The following is a 17,868-nucleotide window of genomic DNA, read 5'->3' on the forward strand; positions in this document are numbered from 1 at the left end:
TATGCCTTAGCTGAAAGAGGAACTAGACCATAAGCTGGACAATTGGATTAAACAAAATCTAATTGACAGTGATGAATACAAATATCTTCAGACATCTCACCCGAAAATGTCCAATATATACTTCCTACCCAAAATACATAAACACCCCACTAAACCACCAGGGAGGCTGATAATTTCGGCTAAAGGAGCCCTGTTGGAACCAATGGCAAACTATCTTGATATTTTTTTGCTACCTTATGTAAAAGGATTAACGTCGTACATCAAAGACACAGGAGACCTGGTGAGAAGATTACTAGACACTCCGTGGCAATCTTCCTATTAGCTAATCACAATGGATGTCATAGCTTTGTACTCGAATATTCAAAATAAAATTGGTTTGGAAGCATGCAAATCTTTCCTCATGGATAGAAACATCCAGTACGCAGAGCACAATGATATGCTTTTACAAATGATCTCGATGTGTTTGGAGCAAAATGTATTTATGTTCGAGAAAGAGATCTACCGGCAATGCAAAGGCACAGCGATGGGCTTTTCTTTTGGTCCATCATACGCCTGTTTGATAATGGGTCATTGGGAAAAAACATGGGCGTGGAAATGTGAAAATTATGTGGCAGTATCAAAAACCATAGCATGGCTAAGATACATAGACGACCTGCTGCTAATATGGGATGGAACAAACGAAGAATTTGAAGCATATTTTGAAATACTGAACAATTCAAATTATGGTCTAAAATTTACATACACAATCAGCGAGTCTAGAGTGATTTTCCTGGATACAGAAATCTTTATTGAGAACAATGTAATACAGACGACATTACATCGTAAAAGTACTGCGACAATTGCAGTGTTACATGCTCAAAGTTTTCACCAATCCAGTTTAACTCAAAATATCCCATACGGAGAATTCCTGAGAATAAAAAGAATCTGTTCAAAAGAAGAAGATTGGATTAGCAATCGAAAACTTGCAAGCAAAAGATTTGAAAAGCGCAAATACAATTCTGACTGCTTTGAATCGCTCCTCTAGCATAAAAACAACTGATTTGTTGAAGGAAAAACCTAAATCAACAACAGAGGATCAAAAGATCCGATTTATTACAACTCACTCAATGGCAAACCAATCCATAACGAAAATCCTAAGAAAAAATTGGCACATTCTGCGTATGGATCCAAAAATAGCAGAAATTGTGGGAGATCATCCTAATATCACCTACCGTAGGGCCAAAAACCTCAAGGATAAATTAATCTACAGTCATTTCCAAGAACAAAAAAAAACAGAAGCTTGGTACAAACCAAAGGGATTCTATAATTGTTCTGGCTGTAAGGTTTGTTGTATTGCCAAAAGCACCAAAGAACTGGAGATGGCCAATAAAAAGACATGGAAAATTGATCAACTAGTCAACTGCAAGACACAATTTGTCATTTATGTGTTGGAGTGCCCGTGTTTGTTGAAATACATAGGTAGCACCAAAAAAGAACTAAAAGTGCGTATTTTGGAACATGTACGAGCCACAATAAATAACGACTGAAGTAATGCAATGGCCAAGCACATGGAAAAAGAACACAATGGCAACTGGAAAGAACTTAAGTTTTATGGTATTGAGAGTGTTGGATCAAATCAAAGAGGAGGTGACCGTGAGAACATAATGAGACAAAGGAATCAAAGCACATAATGAGCTTTCGAACTTTGAACCCTCATGGGCATAACCAGGATGAAGAACTGCATTGCCATCTTTAAATATCCAAACAAAAACTGAAGAAATAATGAGTACGAATTATACCTCTCCCAAGACATTTAACATTTTCTAATTTTATTATCATTTGTAACCTTTTGGTCACACAATTTGATTCACTAATTTTTGATTTTGAGTTTTCTTCACATTACAATGCATGGGACAGAGAAGTGATTACTATATATGTGCATTATCCATGGAAGGAGGTAATACAAGGAGATAACTGTCCAACAGATTTATAGGACATTGTCTAACAGCCCACCAGAGGGCTTAATCGGTATACCTCTATGTGTAAGGATTTCTGAATTGATCATGTATGCAATGTGTATCATATCTGAGAACGAAATGGGTCGGATGATATGACCAGTATTCTAGCGATTTATAATGTTACTCACTGGAGGGCAGGAACCTATCTTGTATATATTTTTTTGTACTTGTAATTTTTGTGTATTTTTTGGTGTATTTCACATGTATACACTCAGGAATTGGTACAAGATTGAAACACGATTGAAATGGGTTTTTTCTTGTGTATAAACCTACATGTAAAACAAGTCCTGTGCATTTAGCAGGAAGTGATGTGTTAGTAATGAGGATGCACTTTATTTAAACTTTGCAAAAAACATGCTGAATTGGTTTTCCTGTGAGCAAGGTCTCCGTAGAGACCGAAACGCGTAAGGTGTTGCTGGCTTGCTGCTAATCTGAGAAGTAAACCGTACCAATCTGCAATCTATGTGTATGGTTGTAATTTGAAAATACCCGAGAGTGCATGAAGAAAAACTTCCCCTTGGGGGAAAACGGAACTAATATATATATATATATATATATATATATATATATATATATATTTCGAAACAACAATGGGGTCCTTTCGGAATCCTTCCTCCCCAGTCAGGTGGCGTCTCCAATTTCGGCGGACCACACCGGCCGAAAACGTAATACTCCACCAGTTTGCTTACAAGCATGAGACGCACTCGGAAAGTTGCAGCATAAGGGTTTATTTGTCCAACAACACGCTACGCGTTTCGACAATAACTCTTGTCTTGTTCACACGTGATTAAACCCCTGTAGGTAACATAGAGATATACACTTTGTGTCACGTTCATAAACATAAAGGAAGGATTTGTGCAAAGCGATCCTGTTGTAATTCCACAGTACTGCCTCCCGCCATTTTGGAGTGGTACACTCGAAAATAAAAGGTAACTGTAAAAGTACTGATTCTAACCCACACAGGAGCAGCAATGTCGTGAAAAATGATAAAAAGTCAGCGTATTACATTCATACTTGACTTCAAAGGTACACATTGCAAATACAAAGCAACAATTGCAAATACATTCGTAATTACGTTCGGTCTAGTGCCATGAACATATACTATTTGCTCGTAGCGACGGGTTATATAAATGGCTAGAAAATTATATATATATTTTTTATATATTTATGGCAAGGAAATATCCATCCATGTACGGACTGGAACACATGTATTCTCCAACAACTAGTGACCCACTAGTACACACTACACAGAGATGTGTTGTTTGAGGACTAGTGCCCCACAACGATCAACCAACCTAAGTTCATGAACACAATTTCAACTTATTTCAAGGATTTACAGTACTTGGCGCATATCTAGTTATCCTACAGGGAACGGTGCAGAAAATTAATAAAAGTGACAGTTTTACTTTCATACAGGTGCAAGTGTCTTTCCTCCAGATTTCGGGTGGGTCAAAGACCGTGACTATAGGTGTGACAGGAGTGAAAATCTTCCATTCTTCCTACAAAAAACACATAATACAAACAGTTAAAAACTTCATTAAAAATCAAGTTAAATGTTATTCAATGAGTATTTTAACTTATTCGAAACACACAGATAATTCACTTCAAAGTTATATGTAATCAAGGGGTACACAATAGCCTTAAGAAACTCAGCATATGTCTAATCCTCGTGTAGATGAGTTGCTAGCTCCTCATCCCAATTATGTCCCCTGGGGAACTTGGTTTCGAGTTCCATGATCCAGCGAGATTCTTTCTTCCTCAACGCTAGCTCACGGTTCCCTCCTCTTCTCCCAATATTGATCTGCTCAACAACAAAGTATCTAAGTAAGGAGTTATCAGACTGGTGGTGTTCCCGGAAATGTCTGGCTATGGGATAATGGTTGTCTGCATGTGTGATGGCCCTGAGGTGTTCTTGTATCCTCTTTTTAGCCATGCATGTGGTGCTGCCCACATATCTCTTCTTGCACGGGCATTCCAGTACGTAGATGACATATGGGGTAGTACAGGTCAGAAATTGTTTGATTGTTTTCGGTTCCTTTTTCCCTGGTATGTCAATATATTTTACCATGGTACTGGTGACACAGGCTTTGCAGTGCCCACAGGGGTAAAACCCTTTCAGACCTTGTGCATGTTGTTTCTTCTCAGTTATGTCACCCTTGATCAACATGTCCCTGAGGTTTCTACCTCTTCTATAGGTGATTTGGGGTCTGTCTTGCAGAAAGGGAGCCATTATATGGTCAGCTTTGAGAATGTTCCAATTCTTTGTGAGAATATTACGTATTTTGATTGAGCTTTGATTAAATGTAGTTATAACACGTGGACAATTCTCATGGTCTTGTTTGGTCATGGGAGCTTCAGGATTGAGTGTGTCATGACGATTTACATTTGACACGTTTTGAACAGCTCTATTGAGGACCCCCTCCGGGTAACCTCTTTCCCTGAACCTTTTCAACATGATATCTTGTTCCATAGCAAAGATGGCCTCATCACTACAATTTCTCTTAGCCCTCAGTAACTCCCCAAATGGTATGCTCCATTTGAGAGGGTCCGGGTGAGCACTGAGGGCATGAAGTAGTGTGTTGCCTGCAGTATCTTTCCTGTGTAATTTAGAAGTAAGATTACCATTGATTACTTCTATTGTAGTATCAAGGAATTCTACCTGTTTCTCATCAATGTTATAAGTCAGGTGTATGTTGTAGATGTTTCTGTTCAGTTTCTCAATAAATGAGATAGCCTCCTCTCGAGTACCGAGCCATATGACAAACAGGTCATCGATGTATCTGACCCAGGTGGAGACTTTCTCGAAGTCTTTCACAAGATCAATGTCCTGTCTCAATTCCTCCTCCCATCTACCTAGGAACAAATTCGCGAAACTAGGCGCGAAGGCTCAACCCATGGCCGCGCCACGGACCTGTTTGTACATGGCGCCATCGAACATGAAAATATTGTTCCTCAAACAAATCTTCATCATTTCGATGAGCATGTGAGTATGATCAAGGTAGCAAGTATCCCTTTGTCTCAGGAAATGAAGACTAGCTTCCATACCCTGGACGTGGTCAATGATAGTGTATAGGACATTGACATCCATAGAGATGAGCAGAGAGCCCTCTGCCCATTGTATGGTGTCAATTTTGTTCAGGAAATCGGTAGTATCCCGAATATAAGCTGGTAACTTACACACGTAGTCCCTTAGAAAGTGATCAATATACTGGGAGAGGTTCTCATTTACGCTACCTATAGATGAAATGATGGGTCTACCTGGGGGGACTCTAGCATCCTTGTGTACCTTAGGTAAAAGATAGAAAATAGGTAATTTGGGATAGTCCTTCTTCAAAAAACAAAATTCCTGCCATGTGAGTAGACCATTATTTCGCCATTCCATCAAGGAGTTCCATGTCTCCATTATACTTTCATTATATTGCAGCATTGAACATCTATTATAAAAATTACTGGTATTTAATTGTCTGAGCGCTTCATTGACATACATGTCCCTACCCCAAAGTACAATATTTCCCCCTTTATCAGCAGGTCTAAGTATGATGCTAGTATCTTCCGCCAAAGACAGGATGAAATCCCTTTGATTTTTGGTGAGATTAAAGTCACCTTTCCCCCATCGTTCCGGAGTCTGTTTCATTTTAATGAGTTCTTTAGTTACCACTTCGTGAAATGTGTCTATGGCATCGTGTGGCATGGTCCGTGACGCGGCCATGGGTTCAGCCTTCGCGCCTAGTTTCGCGAATTTGTTCCTAGGTAGATGGGAGGAGGAATTGAGACAGGACATTGATCTTGTGAAAGACTTCGAGAAAGTCTCCACCTGGGTCAGATACATCGATGACCTGTTTGTCATATGGCTCCGTACTCGAGAGGAGGCTATCTCATTTATTGAGAAACTGAACAGAAACATCTACAACATACACCTGACTTATAACATTGATGAGAAACAGGTAGAATTCCTTGATACTACAATAGAAGTAATCAATGGTAATCTTACTTCTAAATTACACAGGAAAGATACTGCAGGCAACACACTACTTCATGCCCTCAGTGCTCACCCGGACCCTCTCAAATGGAGCATACCATTTGGGGAGTTACTGAGGGCTAAGAGAAATTGTAGTGATGAGGCCATCTTTGCTATGGAACAAGATATCATGTTGAAAAGGTTCAGGGAAAGAGGTTACCCGGAGGGGGTCCTCAATAGAGCTGTTCAAAAGGTGTCAAATGTAAATCGTCATGACACACTCAATCCTGAAGCTCCCATGACCAAACAAGACCATGAGAATTGTCCACATGTTATAACTACATTTAATCAAAGCTCAGACAAAATACGTAAAATTCTCACAAAGAATTGGAACATTCTCAAAGCTGACCATATAATGGCTCCCTTTCTGCAAGACAGACCCCAAATCACCTATAGAAGAGGTAGAAACCTCAGGGACATGTTGATCAAGGGTGACATAACTGAGAAGAAACAACATACACAAGGTCTGAAAGGGTTTTACCCCTGTGGGCACTGCAAAGCCTGTGTCACCAGTACCATGGTAAAATATATTGACATACCAGGGAAAAAGGAACCGAAAACAATCAAACAATTTCTGACCTGTACTACCCCATATGTCATCTACGTACTGGAATGCCCGTGCAAGAAGAGATATGTGGTCAGCACCACATGCATGGCTAAAAAGAGGATACTAGAACACCTCAGGGCCATCACACATGCAGACAACCATTATCCCATAGCCAGACATTTCCGGGAACACCACCAGTCTGATAACTCCCTACTTAGATACTTTGTTGTTGAGCAGATCAATATTGGGAGAAGAGGAGGGAACCGTGAGCTAGCGTTGAGGAAGAAGAATCACGCTGGATCATGGAACTCGAAACCAAGTTCCCCGGAGAACATAATTGGGATGAGGAGCTAGCAACTCATCTACACGAGGATTAGACATATGCTGAGTTTCTTAAGGCTATTGTGTACCCCTTGATTACATATAACTTTGAAGTGAATTATCTGTGTGTTTCGAATAAGTTAAAATACTCATTGAATAACATTTAACTTGATTTTTAATGAAGTTTTTAACTGTTTGTATTATGTGTTTTTTGTAGGAAGAATGGAAGATTTTCACTCCTGTCACACCTATAGTCACGGTCTTTGACCCACCCGAAATCTGGATGAAAGACACTTGCACCTGTATGAAAGTAAAACTGTCACTTTTATTAATTTTCTGCACAGTTCCATGTAGGATAACTAGATATGCGCCAAGTACTGTAAATCCTTGAAATAAGTTGAAATTGTGTTCATGAACTTAGGTTGGTTGATCGTTGTGGGGCACTAGTCCTCAAACAACACATCTGTGTGTAGTGTGTACTAGTGGGTCACTAGTTGTTGGAGAATACATGTGTTCCAGTCCGTACATGGATGGATCAATATTTCCTTGCCATAAATATATAAAAAAAATATATATAATTTTCTAGCCATTTATATAACCCGTCGCTACGAGCAAATAGTATATGTTCATGGCACTAGACCGAACGTAATTACGAATGTATTTGCAATGGTTGCTTTGTATTTGCAATGTGTACCTTTGAAGTCAAGTATGAATGTAATACGCTGACTTTTTATTATTTTTCACGACATTGCTGCTCCTGTGTGGGTTAGAATCAGTACTTTTACAGTTACCTTTTATTTTTGAGTGTACCACTCCAAAATGGCGGGAGGCAGTACTGTGGAATTACAACAGGATCGCTTTGCACAAATCCTTCCTTTATGTTTATGAACGGGACACAAAGTGTATATCTCTATGTTACCTACAGGGGTTTAATCACGTGTGAACAAGACAAGAGTTATTGTCGAAACGCGTAGCGTGTTGTTGGACAAATAAACCCTTATGCTGCAACTTTCTGAGTGCGTCTCATGCTTGTAAGCAAACTGGTGGAATATATATATATATATATATATATATATATATATATATATATATATATATATATATATATATTACCTACTGGCGGTCGCCAGTAGGTATATATAGTTAGGATTTTTTTCCTATGGGATTTTTGAAAATTCTATGTTGAATAACTTTGGCGTTTGAGGACGGAATTGGCTGGAATTTTCTGGAAAATGGAACATTTTGTTTCTGAGCAGCCCCTGAAAATTTGGGGGGGTTTCGTCAAGCGGGGGCCGAGAAAAAAGGGGGGTCCCAAAACGTGTTTTTAACATTGAGTTTTCCATAGGGCGGTTGGACTCACTTTTAGCTCGAACGGCTGAATGGATTTCCACGAAACTTGGCAATATTGTAGGGACTGGTAGCCCGATGTGCCTTTGCTATGTCTCAAGATATATGCTCCAGTGGTTTTTACGAAAATTAACTTTGAAAAATATATATTGGGCTACATTGGGCTATATATATGTTGGAGCCCAAATGTAGCCCAATGTAGCCCAATGAAGCCCAATGAAGCCCAATGTAGCCCAAAGATGGCCGCCAGAGACAAAAAAAAAAAATGTAGCCCAAATATCAGCCAGATGTAGCCCAACTATAGCCCAGTGACAGAATGTCCCAGAGTGTTTTAAGGAACAACTAGAACGCTAACAGTCTTACTTATGACAAAAGTATGGCACACCTGAAGTCATCTTGATTGGGATAAAGTGGTAACACTTAATACATTTAATTTGAAAAGGAACAAAGTAAGGGGTTTCATTTTGCCATAGAAATGTTATATATATATATATATATATATATATATATATATATATATATATATATATATATATTACCTACTGGCGGTCGCCAGTAGGTATATATAGTTAGGATTTTTTTCCTATGGGATTTTTGAAAATTCTATGTTGAATAACTTTGGCGTTTGAGGACGGAATTGGCTGAAATTTTCTGGAAAATGGAACATTTTGTTTCTGAGCAGCCCCTGAAAATTTGGGGGAGGTTTCGTCAAGCGGGGCCGAGAAAAAAGGGGGGTCCCAAAACGTGTTTTTAACATTGAGTTTTCCATAGGGCGGTTGGACTCACTTTTAGCTCGAACGGCTGAATGGATTTCCACGAAACTTGGCAAAATTGTAGGGACTGGTAGCCCGATGTGCCTTTGCTATGTCTCAAGATATATGCTCCAGTGGTTTTTACAAAAATTAACTTTGAAAAATATATATTGGGCTACATTGGGCTATATATATGTTGGAGCCCAAATGTAGCCCAATGTAGCCCAATGAAGCCCAATGAAGCCCAATGTAGCCCAAAGATGGCTGCCAGAGACAAAAAAAAACCAAATGTAGCCCAAATATCAGCCAGATGTAGCCCAACTATAGCCCAGTGACAGAATGTCCCAGAGTGTTTTAAAGAACAACTAGAACGCTAACAGTCTTACTAATGAAAAAAGTATGGCACACCTGAAGTCATCTTGATTGGAATAAAGTGGTAACACTTAATACATTTAATTTGAAAAGGAACAAAATAAGGGGTTTCATTTTGCCATAGAAATGTTATATATATATATATATATATATATATATATATATATATATATATATATATATATATATATATTCACTGAAAAAACCGTAGGTTATAGACCATATATAGTTAGGAATTAGCATTTACAAAACCTTGAAAATTCACTGAAAAAACCATAGGTTATAAACCATATATAGTTAGGAATTAGCATTTAAAAAAACTTACTTTACTCACACAAAACCATTGAAATTCCATATATAGTTAGTTGTACTAACTATATATCGCGCACCCGCAATCCACTGCTGATCATGTCACATATTACATCATTCATGACATGGTCAGTGACATCACTGATGACATCACTGATGACATCTCAAATGACATCACTGATGACATCACTGATGACATCTCAAATTAATGTCATTAATTTGCCAATTAAGCAACTGGAACTAAAGGAGCACGCAGGGGAGGGGCAGTGTACGTGATTTGCTGGTCTTTATCAAATGGCCTCTGATGAAAGAGAAAGACTCTCTGAAACGCGTAAGGCCGGGGACAAGATACGGGATGTGAAGCTGCCTGTTTATTTATAAAATAAAGGTTTGTTGACCGACCTGCAGCAGTGAGCGGCCTTAAGCCTCTGGGCACTTTGGAGTAATGTTGATGCGGCGAGTCCAGACCGCAGAGGGATCGCACAACCCAAAAGCATCGGACGGGTCCAACTGAGGGAAAGGTTCCTTCGTGTTTGGCGCTGCAGGAAACTTTTACTAAAACAGGCAGAGTCTCATCCGAGGCTCAATGGAGGGCTGTGAAATGTGTCCCGGATTGATTTGAAGGACCGGAGCCCACTGGAGGGTTTAAAAAGTACAGATTGACTGCAACTCCCAGCGTGCAATAAAAATGACTGTAATTATCTTGGCACACCGGAGGCCAATTAAGCAACTGGAACTAAAGGAGCACGCAGGGGAGGGGCAGTGTACGTGATTTGCTGGTCTTTATCAAATGGCCTCTGATGAAAGAGAAAGACTCTCTGAAACGCGTAAGGCCGGGGACAAGATACGGGATGTGAAGCTGCCTGTTTATTTATAAAATAAAGGTTTGTTGACCTACCTGCAGCAGTGAGCGGCCTCAAGCCTCTGGGCACTTTGGAGTAATGTTGATGCGGCGAGTCCAGACCGCAGAGGGATCGCACAACCCAAAAGCATCGGACGGGTCCAACTGAGGGAAAGGTTCCTTCGTGTTTGGCGCTGCAGGAAACTTTTACTAAAACAGGCAGAGTCTCATCCGAGGCTCAATGGAGGGCTGTGAAATGTGTCCCGGATTGATTTGAAGGACCGGAGCCCACTGGAGGGTTTAAAAAGTACAGATTGACTGCAACTCCCAGCGTGCAATAAAAATGACTGTAATTATCGTGGCACACCGGAGGCCAATTAAGCAACTGGAACTAAAGGAGCACGCAGGGGAGGGGCAGTGTACGTGATTTGCTGGTCTTTATCAAATGGCCTCTGATGAAAGAGAAAGACTCTCTGAAACGCGTAAGGCCGGGGACAAGATACGGGATGTGAAGCTGCCTGTTTATTTATAAAATAAAGGTTTGTTGACCTACCTGCAGCAGTGAGCGGCCTCAAGCCTCTGGGCACTTTGGAGTAATGTTGATGCGGCGAGTCCAGACCGCAGAGGGATCGCACAACCCAAAAGCATCGGACGGGTCCAACTGAGGGAAAGGTTCCTTCGTGTTTGGCGCTGCAGGAAACTTTTACTAAAACAGGCAGAGTCTCATCCGAGGCTCAATGGAGGGCTGTGAAATGTGTCCCGGATTGATTTGAAGGACCGGAGCCCACTGGAGGGTTTAAAAAGTACAAATTGACTGCAACTCCCAGCGTGCAATAAAAATGACTGTAATTATCGTGGCACACCGGAGGCCAATTAAGCAACTGGAACTAAAGGAGCACGCAGGGGAGGGGCAGTGTACGTGATTTGCTGGTCTTTATCAAATGGCCTCTGATGAAAGAGAAAGACTCTCTGAAACGCGTAAGGCCGGGGACAAGATACGGGATGTGAAGCTGCCTGTTTATTTATAAAATAAAGGTTTGTTGACCTACCTGCAGCAGTGAGCGGCCTCAAGCCTCTGGGCACTTTGGAGTAATGTTGATGCGGCGAGTCCAGACCGCAGAGGGATCGCACAACCCAAAAGCATCGGACGGGTCCAACTGAGGGAAAGGTTCCTTCGTGTTTGGCGCTGCAGGAAACTTTTACTAAAACAGGCAGAGTCTCATCCGAGGCTCAATGGAGGGCTGTGAAATGTGTCCCGGATTGATTTGAAGGACCGGAGCCCACTGGAGGGTTTAAAAAGTACAGATTGACTGCAACTCCCAGCGTGCAATAAAAATGACTGTAATTATCGTGGCACACCGGAGGCCAATTAAGCAACTGGAACTAAAGGAGCACGCAGGGGAGGAGCAGTGTACGTGATTTGCTGGTCTTTATCAAATGGCCTCTGATGAAAGAGAAAGACTCTCTGAAACGCGTAAGGCCGGGGACAAGATACGGGATGTGAAGCTGCCTGTTTATTTATAAAATAAAGGTTTGTTGACCTACCTGCAGCAGTGAGCGGCCTCAAGCCTCTGGGCACTTTGGAGTAATGTTGATGCGGCGAGTCCAGACCGCAGAGGGATCGCACAACCCAAAAGCATCGGACGGGTCCAACTGAGGGAAAGGTTCCTTCATGTTTGGCGCTGCAGGAAACTTTTACTAAAACAGGCAGAGTCTCATCCGAGGCTCAATGGAGGGCTGTGAAATGTGTCCCGGATTGATTTGAAGGACCGGAGCCCACTGGAGGGTTTAAAAAGTACAGATTGACTGCAACTCCCAGCATGCAATAAAAATGACTGTAATTATCGTGGCACACCGGAGGCCAATTAAGCAACTGGAACTAAAGGAGCACGCAGGGGAGGGGCAGTGTACGTGATTTGCTGGTCTTTATCAAATGGCCTCTGATGAAAGAGAAAGACTCTCTGAAACGCGTAAGGCCGGGGACAAGATACGGGATGTGAAGCTGCCTGTTTATTTATAAAATAAAGGTTTGTTGACCTACCTGCAGCAGTGAGCGGCCTCAAGCCTCTGGGCACTTTGGAGTAATGTTGATGCGGCGAGTCCAGACCGCAGAGGGATCGCACAACCCAAAAGCATCGGACGGGTCCAACTGAGGGAAAGGTTCCTTCGTGTTTGGCGCTGCAGGAAACTTTTACTAAAACAGGCAGAGTCTCATCCGAGGCTCAATGGAGGGCTGTGAAATGTGTCCCGGATTGATTTGAAGGACCGGAGCCCACTGGAGGGTTTAAAAAGTACAGATTGACTGCAACTCCCAGCGTGCAATAAAAATGACTGTAATTATCGTGGCACACCGGAGGCCAATTAAGCAACTGGAACTAAAGGAGCACGCAGGGGAGGGGCAGTGTACGTGATTTGCTGGTCTTTATCAAATGGCCTCTGATGAAAGAGAAAGACTCTCTGAAACGCGTAAGGCCGGGGACAAGATACGGGATGTGAAGCTGCCTGTTTATTTATAAAATAAAGGTTTGTTGACCTACCTGCAGCAGTGAGCGGCCTCAAGCCTCTGGGCACTTTGGAGTAATGTTGATGCGGCGAGTCCAGACCGCAGAGGGATCGCACAACCCAAAAGCATCGGACGGGTCCAACTGAGGGAAAGGTTCCTTCGTGTTTGGCGCTGCAGGAAACTTTTACTAAAACAGGCAGAGTCTCATCCGAGGCTCAATGGAGGGCTGTGAAATGTGTCCCGGATTGATTTGAAGGACCGGAGCCCACTGGAGGGTTTAAAAAGTACAGATTGACTGCAACTCCCAGCGTGCAATAAAAATGACTGTAATTATCGTGGCACACCGGAGGCCAATTAAGCAACTGGAACTAAAGGAGCACGCAGGGGAGGAGCAGTGTACGTGATTTGCTGGTCTTTATCAAATGGCCTCTGATGAAAGAGAAAGACTCTCTGAAACGCGTAAGGCCGGGGACAAGATACGGGATGTGAAGCTGCCTGTTTATTTATAAAATAAAGGTTTGTTGACCTACCTGCAGCAGTGAGCGGCCTCAAGCCTCTGGGCACTTTGGAGTAATATATATATATATATATATATATATATATATATATATATGAAAACGAAGCTCCTCCTCAGCTTGCTCTGCGCTCGCAGACACCGCCTCCACGCCAGCAAAAGAATGAGGACCGGACCAACAGAGTCAGCAAGATGGTAATTTTTATTTTAGAACAGAACCAGCGACGCGTTTCGAGCAAAAAGCCCTTGGTCACGCTGCCATATATGTGTGTTTTTTTTTTATCCCAAAAAATAATTTGCAGCACTCAGGAATCAAGAATTGACTGATTTATTTAGCAAACTCCCACAATCAGTCTGTCACACCGACGCGTTTCGGGCATGCGCCCTATGTGTATGTATATATAAATATATATATTCACTGAAAAAACCATAGGTTTTACACACGTTATAGTTAGGAAGTAGCATTTACAAAACCTATGAAATTCACTGAAAAAACCATAGGTTTGACACCAGTTATAGTTAGCTGGAAATTTTACTGATATAAAACCAATGAAATTCCACGTTATAGTTAGTTGTACTCACTATAACTTGCGCGTGTAATGCACTGCTGATGACGTCACATATTACATCACTCATGACATCACTGATGACACCATCCAGTGAATGTGTGTCTTTCTGAAAAATAAATATGTGTAATATATGTATATATTATTGAATATCTTAGTGAATACATATATTACTGAGTAATGCTTAAATATTTAAATATATGTATTAGTGTTTCACTTTGTGTATAAGTGGCTGCATGGGTTGATGAGTAGGTACATGTGTATGTATATAGGTTATTAGATGTTTTTCTTAGTATCAGTATGAGTGTTTGCATGGTTTGGTGGGGGTATTACTTAGTACATAGATGCAAGAATGACTGAGTCTCTGTATGTGTTTTGAAGACAGCATATGTGCAGGACTGTATGGGTGGATTAGTGTGTATATGTCTGTGTTAGTGAGTGAATGACTGTCTTATTAGTGTCTTTATCAGTAACTACATATGTTTGAATGTAGTATATGTGAATATTGATGTATATAAGTGACTATATGTGAGAGTGAGGGATTGTAAGAGTTCCTGTTTAAATTAGTATGTGTTTCTATAAGTGATTTTTTAAGAGAGTAAGTATGTGTAAGTTTCCTTAGAAGTAAAGTGGTAGTGTGTGTATAGCTGTTTATGCAAATAAATGGATGTTCAATAGTTTATTTGCATGTGTGAGTATGTGTGTGAATAACTTTTGGATGACTGTCGGTGTGTAACAGGATGTGTAGGTGTATCACTACATATGATTAGTGAATATATGTATGAGTGACTATATAGAACTGTTGGTGAATTAGTGCATGTGTATATAGATGGTGGAATTATTGAATTGATTGTTGTAACTGGTATGGGTATCTCCATTTTTTTGAAAATTTTAGTTTCTATTTTTGAATATGCGTTTCAAGGGTTAGATTACAGTGAAAGGAGGTCTGTCACTGTGTCACAAGGATGGTGTCATCAGTGATGTCATGAGTGATGTAATATGTGACGTCATCCGCAGTGCATTACACGCGCAAGTTATAGTGAGTCCAACTAACTATAACGTGGAATTTCATTGGTTTTATATCAGTAAAATTTCCAGCTAACTATAACTGGTGTCAAACCTATGGTTTTTTCAGTGAATTTCATAGGTTTTGTAAATGCTACTTCCTAACTATAACGTGTGTAAAACCTATGGTTTTTTCAGTGAATTTCATTGGTTTTTAAAATGCTAATTCAGAAATATCTCTTGTATACAACCTATACCTTTGTCAATAAAGTTCTGCCAATATTTGTTTCGGAAACAAGCCGTTTTCTTCACTGTTCAAGTTGCATAGAGACTCCTTGTAAAGCGATACAGAATTAGAAAGTCTGTACCTTGCCTTTTTTTGAACGCATTAAAATTTGTCTGTAAATAAAAATAGCCTTTCTAAACTTTCGTGCACGACCCGGTGTGCGCACTCTCGGCAACAGTTCTCAATAAAATGGATAGCGCATTTCCAGGCTTTCGTGCGCGACCGACTGCGCGCACCCGCCTATATATTTTGTGAAAACTTTGCAATCTGAACTTATTGAATTTCTTCATAGACCCATCAAAGAACTTATAATACGTCAAAGAGACTAAACCTAGGCTTCTTTTTTAATATTATGAAAATTTTCATTAAATGGAGCCGAATGTCTTTTTAAACTTTCGTGTGTGACCAAATGTACACACCTTGGTATTTTAAAAAAATATATAAAAGGTTTTATACTTTAACAATTGTATGCTTGAATCGAGCTCAGAAGATATATTAAATCCGGATATGTTTGGATTAACTCCTTTTCACGTTTTGAAACTTCGCTGAATTAGACCGCTACTTCCAAATGGCGTAAGTGACCAGATACTGTCACCGCGTACACGTCCTGAGACGCGCATGTGAAGTCATGTGACTTGAAAACAACACTTCCAATTGGTTCTTAGTAGTTTCTATTCTGCAATTTACACGGAGCACTCCACCCACTTCCCTCACTATCTTTTGTACTCTCAAAAGAGAACAACGTTCAACATCCTTCGGAAGACTTTGCTGAAATGGCTGCCGCCCCGCATTCATCTTCCGAATCTGAAGGAAATGAGCGACTACCTTTAAAATGAAAAAAGGAATCTTTTATTTGGCAATTTTTCACTTATCCTGAAGAACAAAAGAAAGTGAATGCGCCAAAAGTTACCTGCACGATATGCAATTCGGTTCTCTCAAGAGGAAATCCAAGAAAAAAATATTCCTTTTCCATACATACCATGGTGCGGCATGTCAAACAAGTGCACCCTGTGGAATTTGCACAGGCATCGACAAGAGCCCTGGCCACGCTATTACCATCAGAGGTGGCCAGCACATCTTCTGGTGGATGACCTGTATCTCCATCGAGTGCTGTGATGGACTTGAGACCATATCTTGCAAAGGTGCACATGAAATGCAACGAGTGTGGAGAAATTCTTCTGTACGGAGAGCAGAGCCTCATTCTTACTAAACTAAAAATTGAGAGTCATAAATGCCCCGAGAAAAGATACATTTCTTCATTTCATTTTGATCCTGTGTCACACATGAAAATGTTGTTGCAAGTTTAAAAAATCAAAAACAACATAACATCAAAGAACTTATACTACGTCAAAGACACTAAACCTAGGCTTCTTTTTTATTATTATGAAAATTTACATTAAATGGAGCCGAATGTCTTTTTAAACTTTCGTGCGTGACCGAATGTACACACCTTGGTATTTAAAAAAAAATATATAAAAGGTTTTATACTTTAACAATTGTATTCTTGAATCGATCTCAGAAGATATATTAAATCCGGATGTGTTTGGATTTACTCCTTTTCACGTTTTGAAACTTCGCTGAATTAGACCGCTACTTCCAAATGACGTACGTGACCAGATACTGTCACCGCGTACACGTCCTGAGACGCGCATGTGAAGTCATGTGACTTGAAAACAACACTTCCAATTGGTTCTTAGTAGTTTCTATTCTGCAATTTACACGGAGCACTCCACCCACTTCCCTCACTATGTTTTCTACTCTCAAAAGAGAACAACGTTCAACATCTTTTGAAAGACTTTCTTTTCACGCTGATAATGTGAAATACTGAGATTGTTACAGGATTTTCTATCAGATATGTGTTCCCATTTCTGTTGAAGCACTAACACCGTGGACAATTCCACCGATAGCAGTGATATTTTTAACGCCGAGCACCGGCGATTTTTATCACTTAGAAGCCTTCCTATTATGAAGGTTTATCTCCTAAGTCTCTGATTCTCAAACTGTGCAACGCGGCTCCCCTGTGTGCCGTAATAAGGTGCTAGGGGCGCCGCGCACACTCTAGTGTGACTAACCATCCATAAATTCCACGGACATCTCTACCCTGTTATCTGCAATTGTGAACATCAAAAGGAGCTGCGCTACGCCCCTGTAAGAGGCCTCACTCCCACTGCTGCAACGGCTTGGCAGTCCTCCAGATGCACAGGAACAGCCCCTCCGATCCATTGAAGTTCTGTGTCGGTCTCAATACCACTTACGAAATGAAAATAAGTACTGAAGAATATTCAAGCATGTAGTACTCCTCCTGCTACAGCATACAGAATGCATTCTATTACCTATAAAAAAATGAAACACCCACGCTACAATCATATAGAATACTTCCTCTAAAGAAGCCTGTGAATAACTTTAAAACATCAGGATAACCTTTTTTTACTCTCTCATCATTGTTAAAGATAAGTATTTACAATACTATATTAAACAATGCCATGGTTG

This window comes from Lissotriton helveticus, chromosome 1_2 (assembly GCF_964261635.1).
Source record: "Lissotriton helveticus chromosome 1_2, aLisHel1.1, whole genome shotgun sequence".
Lineage (NCBI taxonomy): Eukaryota > Metazoa > Chordata > Amphibia > Caudata > Salamandridae > Lissotriton > Lissotriton helveticus.